At 37.4% G+C, this 19,345-nt stretch overlaps 1 protein-coding gene and 1 non-coding gene across 6 annotated transcripts in view; both read left to right on the forward strand.

Moving 5' to 3' along the window:
• PCDH11X (protocadherin 11 X-linked) overlaps positions 1-19,345 on the forward strand; it is a 985,621-nt gene that overhangs the window by 97,858 nt on the left and 868,418 nt on the right. The window lies entirely within an intron of this gene.
• On the forward strand, positions 17,580-17,686 carry LOC122436064. The gene has a single exon (XR_006267837.1). It is a non-coding gene; the product is annotated as a U6 spliceosomal RNA (small nuclear RNA).

The raw sequence follows: 19,345 nt of genomic DNA on the forward strand, positions 1-19,345 counted from the left end.
TTTTTATCTTTATTTTTATTTTCTTTTTCATTTATTTTTATTAGTTGGAGGCTAATTACTTTGCAATATTGTAGTGGTTTTTCTCATACATTGACTTGAATTAGGCATGGATTTATATGTATTCCCCATCCCGATCCCCCCTCCCACCTCCCTCTCTACCCGATCCCTCTGGGTCTTCCCAGTGCACCAGGTCCGAGCACTTGTCTCATGCATCCAACCTGGGCTGGTGATCTGTTTCACCCTAGATAATTTACATGTTTTGATGCTGTTCTCTCAAAACATCCCACCCTCACCTTCTCCCACAGAGTCAAAAAGTCTGTTCTGTACATCTGTGTCTCTTTTTCTGTCCTGCATATAGGGTTATCATTATCATCTTTCTAAATTCCATATATATGTGTTAGTATACTGTAATGGTCTTTATCTTTCTGGATTACTTCACTCTGTATAATGGGCTCCAATTTCATCCATCTCATTAGAACTGATTCAAATTAATTCTTTTTAACGGCTGAGTAATATTCCATGGTGTATATGTACCACAGCTTCCTTATCCATTCATCTGCTGATGGGCATCTAGGTTGCTTCCATGTCCTGGCTATTATAAACAGTGCTGCGCTGAACATTGGGGTGCATGTGTCTCTTTCAGATCTGGTTTCCTCAGTGTGTATGCCCAGAAGTGGGATTGCTGGGTCATATGGCAGTTCTATTTCCAGTTTTTTAAGAAATCTCCACACTGTTCTCCATAGTGGCTGTACTAGTTTGCATTCCCACCAACAGCGTAAGAGGGTTCCCTTTTCTCCACACCCTCTCCAGCATTTATTGCTTCTAGACTTTTGGATAGCTGCCATTCTGACTGGTGTGTAATTGTACCTCACTGTGGTATTGATTTGCATTTCTCTGATAATGAGTGATGTTGAGCATCTTTTCATGTGTTTGTTAGCCATCTGTATGTCTTCTTTGGAAAAATGTCTGTTTAGTTCTTTGGACCATTTTTGATTGGGTCATTTATTTTTCTGGAATTGAGCTGCAGGAGTTGCTTGTATATTTTTGAGATTAATCCTTTGTCTGTTTCTTCATTTGCTATTATTTTCTCCCATTCTGAAGGCTGTCTTTTCACTTTGCTTATAGTTTCCTTTGTAGTGCAAAAGCTTTTAAGTTTCATTAGGTCCCATTTGTTTAGTTTTGCTTTTATTTCCAATATTCTGGGATGTGGGTCATAGAGGATCCTGCTGTGATTTATGTCGGAGAGTGTTTTGCCTATGTTCTCCTCTAGGAGTTTTATAGTTTCTTGTCTTACATTTAGATCTTTAATCCATTTTGAGTTTATTTTTGTGTATGGTGTTAGAAAGTGTTCTAGTTTCATTTTTTACAAGTGGTTGACCAGTTTTCCCAGCACCACTTGTTAAAGAGGTTGTCTTTTTTCCATTGTATATCCTTGCCTCCTTTGTCAAAGATAAGGTGTCCATAGGTGTGTGGATTTATCTCTGGGCTTTCTATTCTGTTCCATTGATCTATATTTCTGTCTTTGTGCCAGTACCATACTGTCTTGATGACTGTGGCTTTGTAGTAGAGCCTGAAGTCAGGCAGGTTGATTCCTCCAGTTCCATTCTTCTTTCTCAAGATTGCTTTGGCTATTTGAGGGTTTTTGTATTTCCATACAAATTGTGAAATTATTTGTTCTAGTTCTGTGAAAAATACTGTTGGTAGCTTGATAGGAATTGCATTGAATCTATAGATTGCTTTGGGTAGAATAGCCATTTTGACAATATTGATTCTTCCAATCCATGAACACGGTATGTTTCTCCATCTGTTTGTGTCCTCTTTGATTTCTTTCATCAGTGTTTTATAGTTTTCTATGTATAGGTTTTTTGTTTCTTTAGGTAGATATACTCCTAAGTATTTTATTCTTTTTGTTGCAATGGTGAATGGTATTGTTTCCTTAATTTCTCTGTCTGTTTTCTCATTGTTAGTGTATAGGAATGCAAGGGATTTCTGTGTGTTAATTTATATCCTGCAACTTTACTATATTTGTTGATTAGCTCTAGTAATTTTCTGGTAGAGTCTTTAGGGTTTTCTATGTAGAGGATCATGTCATCTGCAAACAGCGAGAGTTTCACTTCTTCTTTTCCTATCTGGATTCCTTTTACTTCTTTTTCTGCTCTGATTGCTGTGGCCAAAACTTCCAACACTATGTTGAATAGTAGTGGTGAGAGTGGGCACCCTTGTCTTGTTCCTGATTTCAGGGAAATGCTTTCAATTTTTCACCATTGAGGGTGATGCTTGCTGTGGGTTTGTCATATATAGCTTTTATTATGTTGAGGTATGTTCCTTCTATTCCTGCTTTTTGGAGAGTTTTAATCATAAATGAGTGTTGAATTTTGTCAAAGGCTTTCTCTGCATCTATTGAGATAATCATATGATTTTTATCTTTCAATTTGTTAATGTGGTGTATTACATTGATTGATTTGCGGATATTGAAGAATCCTTGCATTCCTGGGATAAAGCCCACTTGATCGTGGTGTATGATTTTTTTAATATGTTGTTGGATCTAGCAAATAGAAATTCTACAATTCTTATTGTTTGTTCAATTACACTAAACTTCCTGAGAGAAGGACCACAGTTGCCTTGTTCATTGCATCCCCCATACCCAACATAGTGCTTGAAACAGTGCCTCACATATAGCAGTCTTTTTTTTTTTAATTGAAGTGTACTTACAATATTATATTATTTTCAGGTATATGACTTTGTGATTCGATGTTTTTATATGTTACAAAATGATAGTGGAGTCTTCATGAATTATTTTGAATGACTACATGAATGAAAGTACTCAATTCCTATTGCAGTGTATTACTTCTTAAGATTCATCATGTTTCAAGCTACCTCTGGTTATTTTGCAATTAGATGGTGAGCTGAATAGATCAAATAAGAATTAAGACCCTTTGCCCTTCTTTGTCTTTTCATAAAGGACATGATGCAATTGTCACACTGCTGAAACATTATAAGAGACCTCAGGATGAATTGCCCTGTAATGAATATTCTCAGCCTGGAGGAGGTACCCTCTTTCTTTTTAAATTTTCATTGTAGTGATATTGTGGCTAAAGGTAAACCTGTGTTTCTGTTAGCAACATTTTTAGGGTCTGGGAGGAAGGCTTATCAACTAGCTTTATTTTAAGAAAATGTATGTCTGAGTAAGGCTGAAAATAAAGAAGCCCCCACTTAGGCTCCTTTCTAACTCACCCACCTGCAGTTCCTCCAGGTTTTACCCCTGGACTGGGTGTTTGTGAGGCTGTACATGCCTGGGAAGGCCCAGTAAGCTGGGCAGTCACTTTCCCTTCCAGCAGTCTATTAAGGCAGGACAGAGAATACTCATATGCAGACACAAATTAAAGTTGCTGGAGTCTGCTAGACCTTGGACTTGTATTCTTAATCATTTTACGTACACTCTAAATAGATACTTGCTCTGCAGTTTCAGTATCCACAGAAGGCCTGGGCTTAAGTTACACTCTCACTCGGTGTTATTAGCAAATTTTCTTTCGTTATGTGCTTCTTTGTATAATGCTTAACTTTTATGTTGGAAAAATCATTTGCTACTTTTAACTCTATAATATAATTGTATTTCAGATGGCTCCTATGTGTCTGTTCCATCTCCTTTGGGGAAGATTAAAAGCATGACAAAAGGTATTTTAATATGGGACAATTGTTATATTTTATTACTGAGTAATTACTGCCTCAAGTATGGTAACTTCCTATTTTGTCTTACATATTACAAATGACTACTTTGCAGGCATAAGTAATATTATTAGCAGATCATTCTTTCCACGATTAACCTCATCTGCTGTTATTTTGCATATGTCCTTTTATTTCATGAACGTGTAACTGTGAAAATTCCATATGAATATTAAAAGATCAATTTCTCATAGACTTCTGTGTTTTTAATGAAAGTTAAGTTGTAACTATTAATATCTTTCATAAGAATTGGTGACAGGTTTGTCATAGGGAAAAAAAACTGAAAAAAAAATTATTTTTCAAGAGATCCCAAACAAGTAATACTTTGGGAACTTTCTGATTGTATACTACACACAGAAATTAATACCACTGAATTAGGGAAGTGAAATGTATACAACTATAAATTTATATTGAATTATATAGAGTTTGAAATTCTAAAAAATTATTTCTAGCTTTGAATGTGTCTTCTGAATGATTCACATGCTTATTTCCTAATTGGCATCTCTTTAAGGTGGAATTTATGGCTATTTGACTAAGCTTTGTGTGACAGGTTGAAGGGATTGACCAGATAAAACTCTTTATCATGATGTGATGTGAACTGTATTCCAGAGTCGCCACATCATACAGACAAGTAGTGGTTGGCCAAATCAGGTATAAACTCTCTGATAAAAAAGGTCAGGTAGCAAAGGCAGAGAGCTAACATGTTTTTAATGCATAGGGATAGGGATCATTTGCGACAAGGTTTTTGTATGTCCAAATAGTCAGTTACAGTTGGAAAATTAAATGGTACTAGGGAAAGATGTTTTTCGTTAAGCATATATGTGCATGTTTAAACATCCACATGTTTGCTGTTTATTTTTTTAAAAATATAAAATAATGATTCCTGTTTGCAGAGAAGGCAGATGTTCTCCTCTTAAGGGCTGGCTTGCCTTCACATTTCCATCTTCAGCTCTCAGAAATTGAGTTCCATGAGATTATCGGCTCAGGTAACTTAAGAAAATACTAGTCTCTTTTAGTTTAATGAGCTCCATATGATAACATGTGTTTACGTGTTTGTCTTACACAATTTTAGGTTCCTTTGGGAAAGTGTATAAAGGACGATGCAGAAATAAAATAGTGGCTATAAAACGGTAAGCAAGCAAATGAGAAATTTTAGCATCTGAGTAGTAAACGTTGAGAAGAATATGCATGGTGAGCCCCTTGTTTTGATTCATCTGATGACTGAAGACTTCCCCTTGCTGTCATTTCCAGTTACCGAGCCAACACCTACTGCTCCAAGTCGGATGTGGATATGTTTTGCCGAGAGGTGTCCATCCTCTGCCGGCTGAATCACCCGTGTGTCGTTCAGTTTGTGGGTGCTTGCTTGAATGACCCCAGCCAGTTCGCCATTGTTACGCAGTACATATCCGGGGGTTCCCTGTTCTCCCTGCTCCATGAACAGAAGAGGTATGGTCACTGATCTATCATTTTGCATGTCATTGGAATTACAGTTACAGCACCTCATATGCTTTCTGCTTAGATGAGCCTTTACTTTCTGAAATCTCCGAGTTCTAGGAAATGGGGCATTCTAAAGATGGCCAATAATTTATGCCCAATAATTATTTTTTAATGAATAGAAAGACTTCTATGTTTTCTTAACAAGAATCCAGTTTAAGATAACAAATTCAAGGAATTTAAATTAGTAACTGAATAATTAGGCTAAATTTGACGTACCAGGAAAGCAGATATGTGTGAGCTCAGAATAAAATAATTACCAGGGGTCGCAGTATTTATTTTTTAAAGTTTTAAGAAAGAATAATCTTGTACAAGTCTAATTTGAATTCACTTCCTATATCTATGCATATGATAATTAGAATGTGGTTTTTACTCAGGGATTAGATTTCCTTTTTATGTTATTATAAAGAAATTAACTGCAATATTACAAATGTTATAAAATCAAGTTGAATGTTTAAATAAGAGGGGCTGGTATCTGAATTGATCTATAGTTAAGTATTATCAGGTGTAGAAAAGCTATTTTTCCACATTTGTTGAGTTTTTAGCTTAACCTTCAATCAAGCAAAAAAGGCTGAAATTGTACAGAATAACAAATTACACACACTATTGATTTCTTTTAAAAGATGTAGTATTGGATTTGACCATTTCATCCTCATTAAATCTATTTTTAACTTCTAGGATACTTGATTTGCAGTCAAAATTAATCATTGCAGTAGATGTTGCCAAAGGTATGGAGTACCTTCACAACTTGACACAGCCAATTATTCACCGTGACTTAAACAGGTATTTTTACCCCTAAATAATGAACCTGAAATTGTGTAACTGACCAGGAGTCTAAGATAGATTTCAGTGAAGATACGTTTTATATTTATTGTAGAATACAATTTTCTACTCTGTGGGTGAGGGGATGGGCTACCATTAGCCTAGGCAATAGAATGTTGTGCCATTGTCTTTTACAGAAATATAAAGCTGTATAACTGCTTCTCAGGGATCTTTCAAAGCTATGAAAAATATCCAGAAAGATTATAACATCTGTAAAATTCAACAGCTAACTAGTTCTCAGGCCACTAGAGTCAGATCAAGGATTGAGATCAATGACCATTATAGAATATCATGTCTCTTGCAAAGTTAGGTGTTGTAGGAGGACCTGATATAAAATTGTCTGAAATACTATTTTATGCTAACATTTTGGTATTTTTCTTATAAGAACAAACTCAACCAAAACACAGCAGCTCATTTACATCACTATCACGTGAAGATGTTTTCATGTGGAATGGAGACTTGAAGCAAATACAGAGTTATTGTGTCTCAGTGGTGGAATCCCAAGGTTTTTTGTTTGTTTGTTTTAGTAGTGAATGCTTTCTCTAAGCAAAGTCTTACAGGGAGGCCGATACACAAAATGGAACAGCTTTAGTCAGAGGCCGAGTGTATTGTAGAAAATTCATTTCTCTACTGTTCATTTCTCACTGCCAAAGAGGGAGCTCCTTGGGCCATCTCTCTATAATCCCAGAGATGCTAAGGAGAAAAGGTGGAAAAATTTAATAAATCACTAGTTTATAAAACAAGTCAGATTATTCAAAATATATATGTGTATTTTATAGTTGTCAATGAGGTTCAAATAGGTCCCATGCATGACCCTTTATACAAAGTCCACAGTTCTGAAACTACTAAATATTCATTAATTATGCCAGTCATTTGTTCAGCAACTACTTGGGTATCTACTATGTTCAAAGCCTTTATACTTGGCATGACAGAGCCAGGTACAACTGCCACAGACTCCAGTACTCAATATACTTTAGGTATGAACCAATAAGTTATTTTAAGGAGATAGTGAAATATTTTCTGTAAAATTTCAGAAAGAATAAAAATTACTGCTGAAGAATTTAAAAACAACTTTATGGAAGAGGTAACATTCGAGCTTGACCATAAAGGATGGATAGAGTTTGGAAGCGCACCCCAGGCTTAGGGAAGATGTGAAAAAAATAGATGTTAGAAAGTTAAAGGCATGTATAGGAGTACTGAATAGTTTCACTTCAGTGGATGAAATGTATAAATGTATTTAGTGTATGTAATGTATGAAGAGGACTGTTGGGAGAGAAAAATAAATTGAAACAAGAGCACAGAAATTATTAAATGCTAGAGTAAAGCAGTTTAGACTTTGCTCTAAAAGCAAGAAGGAGGCACTGAGAATATTTCAGCAAGGAATCAGAAATTTGGGACTGTATTATGGCAGGATTAATTCAGCATCTTTGTAAAAGATCAGCTTGAGCAGAAAGTCAAGAAACTGGTGAAGCAGTTGTTGCAGTGATCTAGATAAGTAATGAAAAGCAGAATTTCACTAATGGCAGAGGAAATGAAAGGAAGAGACAGATATGAAATATAGGAGTGATAAAATTAGATATGAGCAGTGGCCGAATCTTAGATATTGGAAGTAAACATATATAGGACTCAATCTATTTATAATTATTTACTAGTTTTCAAGTAAAATTAGTTTCTCTTCTGTTATTATTTTCTTTGTGTGTTACTAGCTCAGTTGTGTCCAGCTCTTTGTGACCCTATGGACTGTAGCCTGCAAGGTTCCTCTGTCCATAGAATTATCCAGGCAACAATACTGAAGCAGGTTGCCATTTCCTTCTCCAGGGGATCTTCCCAACTCAAGGATCAAACCTGAGTCTCCCACATGCAGGCAGATTCTTTACTATCTGAAACCCCAAGGAAGCCCATTATTTTTTTTACCTCTCTTTTAAAAGTATTTATGTTAATAAGCATATTTTTTTCTATGGGCTTCAGTAGCAATAGTTAGGAAATCTAGATTTAGGTGATAAATTATCAACCTGGTGATTTGTGAGTTTTAGGCATATTATTTTTCATCCCAGCCACCTTTGCCATGTGTCATTAAAATAAATGAGAGATCACTGAGTTTTCTCTGGCTGCAACTCTTCATTTATAGGGCAGCTGAATGTGTGTTCTGCTGCCCTGAGAGTAAGTGTAAATTGTTACCACCAGGTAATAAAGCAGGACCAAAAATATAAATGTTGTTGGTTAAAAGTTTCAATAGAACATTATATAACAGAAGTTTATATTTACCATTTCTTCTGTCTCTAACCTAAATACTTAAATTATACCAAAAAGTCTTATGAAACACTGTTTCATAGGAGCTTTCAATATAATAGAGTACCAAGGTATTATATTTATTATTTGTGGACATTGTTTTTTACTGCTTTTTAGTCTCAGTTTAGTTCAGTTCAGTTGCTCAGTCATGTCCAACTCTTTGCGACCCCATGGGCCGCAGCACATCAGGCTTCCCTGCCCATCACCACCTCGCAGAACTTACTCAAACTCATGTCCATTGAGTCAGTGATACCAGCCAACTATCTCATCCTCTGTCGTCCCCTTCTCCTCCTGCCTTCAATCTTTCCCAGCATCAGTCTTTTCCAGTGAGTCAGTTCTTCGCATCATGTGGTCAAAGTATTGGGAGTTTCAACTTTAGCATCAGTCCTTCCAATGAATATTCAGGAATGATCTCCTTTAGGATTAACTCGTTTGATCTCCTCGCAGTCCAAAGGACTCTCAAGAGTCTTCTCCAACACCACAGTTCAAAAGCATCAATTCTTCAGCTCTCAGCTTTCTTTATAGTCCAACTGTCACATTCATACATGACTATTGGAAAAACCATAGCTTTGACTAGCTGGACCTTTGTCAGCAAAGTAATGTCTCTGCTTTGCCAACAAAGGTCCATCTGTCTAGTCTAGCTCCTAGTCTAGTGACAATAAAACATTCAGCTTTTCAGGTTTATGTAGCATGCATACTACCCAAAACAGTCCTTTCCTCAGAGGGCTTACTATAATCTGGTTAGGTACATAAAACATATGCTCAGGAAGCAAATTAATTGCCATTTAATGGGGAATGATTAATCAGCCATTTTCAAAGGAGTTTTAGTAAATTAAATGAGATGGATGAAACTGGAGCCCCTTAAACAGAGTGAAGTAAGCCAGAAAGATAAAGAACATTACAGCATACTAACACATATATATAGAATTTAGAAAGATGGTAACGATAACCCTATATGCAAAACAGAAAAAGAGACACAGAAGTACAGAACAGACTTTTGAACTCTGTGGGAGAAGGTGAGGGTGGGATGTTTCGAAAGAACAGCATGTATATTATCTATGGTGAAACAGATCACCAGCCCAGGTGGGATGCATGAGACAAGTGCTCGGGCCTGGTGCACTGGGAAGACCCAGAGGAATCGGGTGGAGAGGGAGGTGGGAGGGGGGATCGGGATGGGGAATACGTGTAAATCTATGGCTGATTCATAATCAATGTATGACAAAACCCACTGAAATGTTGTGAAGTAATTAGCCTCCAACTAATAAAAAAAATAAATAAATAAAAGCCTATTTACAAAAAAAAAAAAAAAAAATCACAGTAGAATGGAAAACTTCCTGGAGGATATAGAACTAAAACTAGACATTGAAGGCTAGGCATGTATCTTCCCTCAGTCTTTTCATAGCATACTGATCCTTGCATTTGCACAATGCTTACAAATCCCCTCCCACTGAAATAGGTGGAAGGAAAGATATATAAAACAGAGTGAAGAACTCAGGCATTGCAACTGTATTGAAATAACCTTCTTCCATGTTTCTCTTCTCTATTCTGGGCAGGTCAGGGCTTCAGGATCAGCAATCCTGCTCTCTTCATTTCAGATTTACAAAACTGAGCATAGCGTCTCACACAGTGCTGTTCAGTCAATGCATTTTTAACTGAACCAAATTCCTGAGGCCTTTCCATGAACATCATTTCAGAAAGCAATGATCTAGTTGGTACAAGTATGACTACTTGTAGAAATAGAGTCCGAATAACTTGCCCAGTACCTTTTATGGTTCTAAAGGAAAGAAGATGTTTGTGGTTACAGATCAACCCACACAGAGGGGAAACTTGTATCTTTGGTTTCATGGTTATTGATTTATTTGAGTGAAAGAAAAAACTTTGCCTTTTCCCTTGTAAGTTTCTTACCATATAAATCTGAATGTTATTTTCGATCTTCAGTATATGTTAGAAATTCAAGGAGTGCTTAAGGAGGTAGTTCTTTCCAGTGATTATAATAATTTATTTAGTATTTACAATGTGAAAAAGCTCTGCTAAGCCTTTGTCATGTATACTTTCATTTAATTTCTTAGCAATTCTATAATATAATTATTATTATGTCATTTTACTGTAACAAAATTGTCTAAAGGTATTATGCCCAGAGCCACATCCTTATAGACATATTGTGCTGTTCCAACAACAAAACCAAGTCAGTACAGAGAGATAGAAAGAAGCTGGTGATATTGGATGAGCATCAGCCATATTTGTCAACCTTGCTCTTTGTACCTCAGTCCTGTAGGCTAAATTCCTGTGACCCAAATCACTTCTCATATCATCTCCTTGTGCTTCTTTATTTCTGCTTTATTTCTTCTTCTACACCCCATGTTCTGCAAGTATGGAGCAGAGGTTGCATGTGAGGCACAAGGATATGTTTTCTTTGTCCCATAGTGTTCAGATGTTGTTCAGTCACCCAGTTGTGTCTGACTCTTTGTGACCCCATGGACTGCAGCACACCAAGGCCTCCCTTTCCCTCACCACCTCCCAGAGTTTACCCAAGTTCATGTCCATTACATTGGTGATGCCATCCAGCCACCTCATCCTCTGACACCCTCTTCTCCTTCTGCCCTCAATCTTTCCAAGCATCAGGGATTTTTCCAGTGAGTCATCTCTTCCCATCAGGTGGCCAAAATACTGGAGCTTCAGCTTCAGCATCAGTCCTTTCAGTAAGCATTCAGGGCTGATTTCCCTTAAGATTGACTGGCTGGATCTCCTTGCTGTCCAAGGGACTCTCAGAAGTCGTCTCCAACACCACAGTTCAAAGGCATCAATCCTTTGGCGTTCTGCCTTCTTTATGGTCCAGCTCTCACAACCATACATGACCACTGGGAAGACCATAGCCTTGATTATACAGACCTTTGTTGGCAGAGTGATGTCTCTACTCTTGAACATACTGTCTGGTTTTGTCATAGATTTCCTGCTAAGAAGCAGTCATCTTCTGATTTCATGGCTGCAGTCACCATCTGCAGTGTTTAAATATTTTTAAATGTGTAGCTCTAGGCAAGAATGTACTTTTCAATTTATCATGGACCCCACCACCTACCAATTTACCATTTTATATCTGGTCCAATTTATATATTCACTTTGTGGCATTGGAGCTTGAAAAAATATGGTTTATAGCTACACATTTTAATGTTTTTACTTTATACAAGCAGCTATGTTTTCTTGGAAAAGTACATTTCCCAAATTTTTTGATGTTGAAACCAAACATCACTGCAAACATCAAATAAATGGTCTTTCCCCTATATAATTATATAGTATCAGTTCAATTTAGTCACTCAGTCATGTCCAACTCTTTGCGACCCTGTGGACTGCAGCACATCAGGCTTCTCTGTCCATCACCAATTTCCAGAGCTTGTATATAGTATAACAACACTGTAACCAACAAAATAGTGACGTTTCCAACAGATTGGCTATGACACTCCCAAGAGTGTATTACCGCTAGCGCCACCTGGGAAGCCCTGTAAACTGTGAAGCACTATACAGACGTCAGTTGTTATTGCAATTTATCCCTTACATGTTCCTTTATGAGGATGGAAAGACATTCCTCAATATTCTCATTTATATGGATATGTATTCTTATATAACACAACTAATTAATTGGAGCTCTGGGTCTAGATGTGAGGACATTTTTGAGTGTCAGCTTATTCGAGTGACTACAAAGAAAAATAATTAGAGATGATTTAAAAACAGCCAACTTGCTGATGGCAAATGACAGATAATTTAAAATGACAGCACTAGTAAAAAAATTTTAATTTTGAAAATGGATTTAACTAAATTAGTGAAGATTTCAGAAAGTATTAAGAAAATATTGACTATAAGTTTTAATAATTATTTTAAGTTGACATATGCATTTGCCTTTCAGTTGAATACAAAATATAAAAACTATGCATTAAAAAAAAAATAGTAATTAAGTACACATTAACGAATTATTGTTTTTCTAATTACCTATTAGGTACACTTGTATTCCTTGATTAACCTGAATTATAGAGTTCACTCTTAGCTAGTCCTTTCACTTGTGACTTTTCTAATAAGTGGTTATACAAGTAGAATTTAGCATTCACTGGCAGGTACCATCGTGCAGAGAATTCTGAATACTTGAATGTAGGCCAATTAGTTGATTACACTTCAATATTTATAGTAAGTCTTAAAAGAGAACCCTTGAAACTCATGAAATTTTTCACAATTCTACTTGTGTAAATCTAGTAAAACCCCAGTCACAAGTGGCATTTCAAATTTTGTCAAAAAGTTTTTCATTTACTTGGACTTAAAAATTAAGGTAATTAATTAATTAATATCCAGGATTTGAATGATTGATATGAGGCAGAGTCTATGCAATGCCTGGAAGAATGGCTGAGAATGAAGGACCAACAGCCCTTTTCCAGCAGAGCTTAGAGCCTAAGTATTATTTCCCAGCATTTCCCCGTCGTAAGTATCATGTACAGGCCCTCATTTAAAAAACAAATTCAGAAACCCTCTTCTGAAGGCACAGATTGAGAATATCCTAAATTGGCCTGGAACCAATACTTTAAAAAAGATTACCAGATAATTTTATAATCAAGCAAAGAGAGAAAATGTTGTTCTAGTTGGAGTGGTTCTAAAATTTGGCTGCACATTCCCTGGTGTCTCAGACAGTAAAGGATCTCCCTGCAATGCAGGAGACCTGGGTTCGATCCCTGGGTTGGAAAGATCCCCTGGAGAAGGGAATGGCAACCCACTCCAGTATCTTGCCTGGAGAATTTCATGGACAGAGGAGCTGTCCACAAGCTACAGTCTATGGGTTGCAAAGAGCTGGACATGACTGAGTGACTTAACTCTAGAATTTGTAGGAAAAGTTCAGGAAAACTCTAATGCTGCTTCAATCAGAATCTCAGGGTCTATGCCCAAGTGTCATATTTTCAGAGAACACTACAAGCAATTCAAACATGCAGGCCGCAATGAGAACTACCTTCTAGTCTAATACCAGTTACTCCTCTTAACCATTTGCTATACAATTTCATCCTTCTCCACTGCCAGGGTGAGTAGGAATATTGGGGAATCAAGTCACAGTGTAATTCTAAATAGTTTGTGAATCATTGCCCCAAATACAGTATAATCATTCATTCATTCATTCAGTCACTGATTCAACAACTAATGCAAAAGACAGAGCCACATGCTTATGATGCCGTTGCTACAGAGTAAGTTCCAAGATCCAGCAGTTAATCATGGGAATTGTGCTGTGTATACAAATGCATTCTAGAGCGTCTAATTTCTAATTTGTAGTTAACACTAGAAAGTTCCCAGGAGTGTAGAATCTTCACCAGCAGCCAAAAAGAAGTAAGAGTTTCAATTTTGGCCAGTTGCAATGCACACAGTTCATATAGGTATTCAAGGCTATTAATCCCTGGAAGAATACAGACCTACATATAATAAATTAATATACACATATATAAAGATTTGCATAAATGTGTATGTTAATATTATATATCAATGCACATTTTTATGTTTTTGTGATGCTTCCATTCTTTATCATCTGCAGTTTTGAGGAAATTAAGCCTTGAGGAAAATAATTTGAGAGATATTTTTCTCAGTTTAAAGATGAGACATAGCTGTCACCAGTTGGGATTTATAGAGGGAAAATTAATTCATTACATGCGAGGGGTGCCTTGGAGCTTAGGGCTTAGAGCCAAAGGGCTTAAGGGGTGCCTGTGTTGTGAAATGTCTATATCCAAATTTGTAAGGTGACATAAGATTTTCAAAAGATTGTTTTTAATTTTTAATTAGAGGATAGTTGCTTTACAATGTTGTGCTGGTTTCTCCTATACAACAATGTGAGTCAGCCAGAAGTATAAATATGTCCTCTCCCCTTTGAGCCTTCCTCTCACCTCTTCCCCATCCCAGCCCCCCAGGCCAACACAGAGCACCCACTGACTCCGTATGCTCGGCAGCTGCTTCCCATTAGGTATTTAGTTTACACATGGTGGTGGTGGTGTGCGTATATGAGTGCTACTCTCTCAACTCGTCTTACCCTCCCCTTCCCCCATTGTGTCCTCAAGTCCGATTCTACATCTGCATCTCTATTCCTGCCCTGCAAATAGGTTCATCAGTACCATTCTTATAGAGTCCATATATATGTGTTAATATACAGTATTTGTTTTTCTCTTTCTGACTTTACTCTGTTTAATAGGCTCTAGGTTCATCCACCTCACCACAACTGGTGCAAATTTGTTTCTTTTTATCACTGATAATATTCCATTGCATATATGTACCACAACTTCTTTATCCACTCATCAATCAATTAAGTAATCAGAAACTATCTGTTTCAATTTCATTACTACTCTGAGTAATGAGGAAAAATGCTAAACTATTCAGCTTTCCAAGATGAACTTAGAATTTGTTTGAGTAGGTTATCTACATCGGGTAGGTTATCTACTGCAATAATAGACCTCAAAATGCATAATGGTTCAAAAACAATAGAAGTTTGTATCTTAATTTTGTGAATGAATAGGTTATTGGGGTTGTCCCTTATCCATGTGGTTGTTCAGGACCCATTTTCAACATGTGGTATCCAGGGTCTCCTTGGTTTTCAGCTCCATTCAAGTGAGCATCAGTGGAACAAGGATATGTGAGATGTGCATGAAATGTTTTACAGACCAGGCATTAGAGTGGCATATATCACTTTCAGTCACATCTTATTGGCCACAGCTCAATCAAATAGCCATGCTTGACTGCCAGGAGTTCTTAGAAGCATATTCTGTCTGCCCAGAAGGGGAAATGAGTTTTGGTAGACAGCCAGCAGTCTGGGTTCCATTCCCTTCTTTGCACAGTGATAACAGGTACTAGGGTTTGGGCAGCAGGGTGGTCTAGATTGGCGTGAGCTAGTTGCACAAACATAATGTTAACTGCATACTAAATATTTTTAGTCTGTAAACATATTTCACAATGTATAAACTAATACCACTAACTGGGAAATGTAGTAAAAGCTACTCAGTAAAGCATATTATATATAAATTAATTTTAAAATAATTTTCATTCACTTTGTTACACTGAAAATATGAGAATAGCTTTGGAAATAGTGGGACTTGTCCCTGAACCAAAACATGGTTCAAGAGTAAAAACATGTACTGTAGTAAGATATAATAGTATGAAATAGGCTATATAAATTCAAAAACATCTCACGATTCCACTTGCTCTGTGTCAATGAAAACACACACACATTTTTCTTTAAAAGTGAAAATTAAAACACAGGCTCTGATCATGATATTCAGAGAACCTTATTATACCATACCCATATGAAGGGGTTCCTCAAACATTTAGTTCTACAAATTAATCCTATGTCTGAGCTTCACTCAGGGGTTGATATTTGGTCACATTTTCCATTCCCATTTCTGACATGCTTAAAATCAGTCTGTCCTCAGCTCCATGAACCTCCAGAAGAAGCAGACAGTTCCCTCTGACTCTCAAGTTCCTACCTGTTATTTAAATAGAATTCATCACCCAGTTCATCCTCCTCTTCTCTGATAGTAGATCTAGCCCTGCCCTCTTACCTGATTCTCACAGATCCCAAAGGGTCAGCTGTGCCCTAAACATTCTCAGCACATTTCATTTTGGTTCCTCATCCTGAACCAAATTAGCAGTCCCCCCCTCCCCTACTCTATCCTATAATATCCCTTAGTCCTGCTTTGTCCTTTGTTTGTACTCCCCTGGAAATAGAAAGTTTCCTCAGAGGCCCAGTTAAAATGTTCTTCCTCTCTCAGCTGCCTCCATTAGAACCTCTCATTTAATTTTGGCTGCATCTACTAATTCTAAAAATAGTTTTCTTACTTAACACCCCATTAAGTAAATTCCCTTAGACACATACTTCCTTTAAATTAAAGCAGGTATATTTAAATCAGAGGAAAGCTCTGTTCCTTCTGCCCACACTATCATATTGCTAACACAAACCTAGTGGAGCTTGCCATCTTTCACTGTAACTTCCATCAGAATCTTTGCCTTGGTCCTCCCAGTTAGACACAACCCTCAATCTCACATCACAGAGGTAGAATCTAAGCCAGCCTACGCCATGTGACACAATACACAAGATTATGTGTGCACCCAAAGTAATGTGTGTGTGAAGAGAAAGTAGAAGGTCAGGGTTTGGCCGAAAACAGAAATTCTGTGATACCAAAATTCACTTTTGGTTTGACATAAAATACTACCGCCCCACAATGAAGCCTGGCCTCAGGCTTTCTTACATCGCGCTTTTTGTGGTGAACGGGTCGGTCCACTGCCTCTTTGCCCAGTACACAGCCATACCTTGGGAATTCCCAAAGTAGGAGAGCCTGGGGCAGGGTTACCTTCTCTCACCTAGGTTGGAGCTTGGGGTACTGCTGTACCCCTCTTGACCTGACAAAACCTTTCCAGTGCTTCCCTGTTCCGGACAGTGAACTTACTGGCCTGCAATTTTCTAGTGTTGCTGCTTCCTCACATTGCCATTTTCCATCCTTCGGGGATACAGCCTGTGTAAAGTTAGCTTTTGAAAATGTCAACAAAGGCTTTTCTCTGGTCGGCCTCCTTTCTTCTCTGCTCTCATTTCTTGGGAGGCACTGGGAGTGCCCCTCTTGGCACCTTGTCGATTTCCTAAGCAGCTAACCTTTCAATAATATTAATGTCGCCTGTGGTTATCTATTTCTCAGTTCATCATTTTCAACCTTTGTTTGCTGAGATTCATTTATGTGGTTGTGTTCTTAAGATCCTGGAGTTTAATAGAGACCAACCTGATTCAGGGCCCACAACCAGAATTTCTAGCTAATAAATGAGGAACAGTCTTAATAGGTGGATATTTATTTTTCCATTGATTGAATTTCCAATAGCTCTACCTTGAATTTGATCTAGAGAAAGAGATGCAGAAAATCATAAATGTTCTTGCCTTGTTTAATATTTTCTGTCTCAAAATCCTCCTTGTCAGCCCTGTGAGAAAGCAACTTTTCCAGTAATACTAGTCTTCTTTTGAGCTTGCAGCATGGACAGTTCTGGGAATCTGTATTGCTGTGAGTTACCATCCTATTAGAAGGCTACAGGATGAAGTTATTGAGATTGCAGGCCACAAAACCAGACTGGGCTGGTTCAAGTACCAACTCTGTTACATCTTACCTGTGTCCTTCTGCAGTTTGTTTAAATAACAGTTTTCCAGTTTGCAGGATGGCAATAATAATACCTATCTTACTGGGTTTTAATAAGAAAACACATTAGATATTATTGTGCTCGCTTCGGCAGCACATATACTAAGGTTGGAACGATACAGAGAAGATTAGCATGGCCCCTGCGCAAGGATGACACGCAGATTCGTGAAGCGTTCCATATTTTTAAAGAAAAAAAAAAAAGAAAAGGAAAAAAAAAAAAAAAGAAGAAAACACATTAGATATTATCATCATTATTTTTCTTATTTATTTTTTCTGGAGGAATATTTTCACTACTTAATATTCTTGAATGCCCAAATTTCTTTACTGAGTTAAATGTTTCTAAAGAGTTGGCTCCCTTTTTTTATTATAGTGCCACATATTTTGTTTATGATATCTCAGATGCCTTGTTTCTTCTTGTCATAAAGATGTAAGAGCTAACTGGATTGTTTGACCGTAGATCTCTTTATGTGTGGTGAAGAAAATGGCAACCCAATCCAGTAATCTTGTCTGGGAAATCCATGGACAGAGGAACCTAGCAGGCTACAGTCCATGGAGTTGCAAAAGAGTCGGACATGACTTAGCTACTAAATAACAACTGTTTATATATATAAAAATGGGGCCAGGGAATTCTCATCCCATATTACTTCCTTTGTTGAGACCTCTCTATCCCTTCATGGTTCAAACTTGCAGCAGGGATTCAGTCTGTCACACTGGGTTGATGCAGATGTAGAATAGAATTTGGATTAAAAACATAGTTAAGGGTTGACAGGGTTATTTGATTATCCAACACCCTTCTCAGTGATTATTCTTCCTAGGGCTCATTCACACAACTTAAACATACAGTTTAAACACCTGCCATTCGGTCATTCAACAATCATTGCTTGGGAGCACAATGTCAGAGACAGGGAAGGCACATCCCAGAGTTCATGCAGGTAAAAAGATCAAGTAGGAAAAACCCTGATTTTGCAGAGGATGTATGGGGTGGGGCATCTAGGTAGGTAGGCATCTTTCCTTCCTCGCACCCAGTTAGCTTACCAGCTACCCAGCTAAGACACTGTCCTTCTCACTCTAAGGAGAAGGGGAGAATGTTTTCAAAGTTAACATTGAGAAGGTTGCCTCTGCTCTTCCCTCAGTAGTAAAAGAAAAGGAAAAAATGCATCCTATCACACCCTCTTGATTCTCAGAAGACCATAATTTTTCTGGTTTCTATTTCTGTTCTCATCGTGTCACCCTTGTTATGTCATTTGACTTCTTTCTGCCTCAGGTTCCTCATTTGCAAATGAAGATAATGATGTCTGTGTCTACCTGTTCACAGAGATATCTTTGCAGTTAATAGGGGTGTCAGGACAAAGGTACATGGAGCACTTTAGAGAAATACTCTACAAGAAAAATCAGTATAACATTTTTATTAATCATATGGTACTGGGTTGCCAGAAAGTCTCAGAGGAAGACTCATTTTGCATCCAACTGCTGGATCTCTACTATTTGTAGAGTAGTCTGAATTATCTTCCTCCCACCAAAGGTGAAAGCTGTTGTGGTTAATAAATGGTATGGGAGACAACATACTCCTTTTCTGAAAGGCTTACTATTACCTTGACCAGCATGGAGAAAAGAGCACATGAACCTCACAGAATGATTAGAACTCTTTAATCCTGGAGGGATGGCCTTTGTATCAATTACATTTTAAGCCCTGTATGCGAAGAACTGTATTCTCAGTCACTAAACCCTCTTTTAACGGCTTTAACAACCTACAGAAAGTAAGTGAAAAGCATGCCTGGTGCCACAGATGAAACAGTGTTAGAGCATTGATGATGTCTGGCTTCTTTTCTTTGGGGAGGGAAATC

Source organism: Cervus canadensis, chromosome X (assembly GCF_019320065.1).
Source record: "Cervus canadensis isolate Bull #8, Minnesota chromosome X, ASM1932006v1, whole genome shotgun sequence".
Classification (NCBI taxonomy): Eukaryota; Metazoa; Chordata; class Mammalia; order Artiodactyla; family Cervidae; genus Cervus; species Cervus canadensis.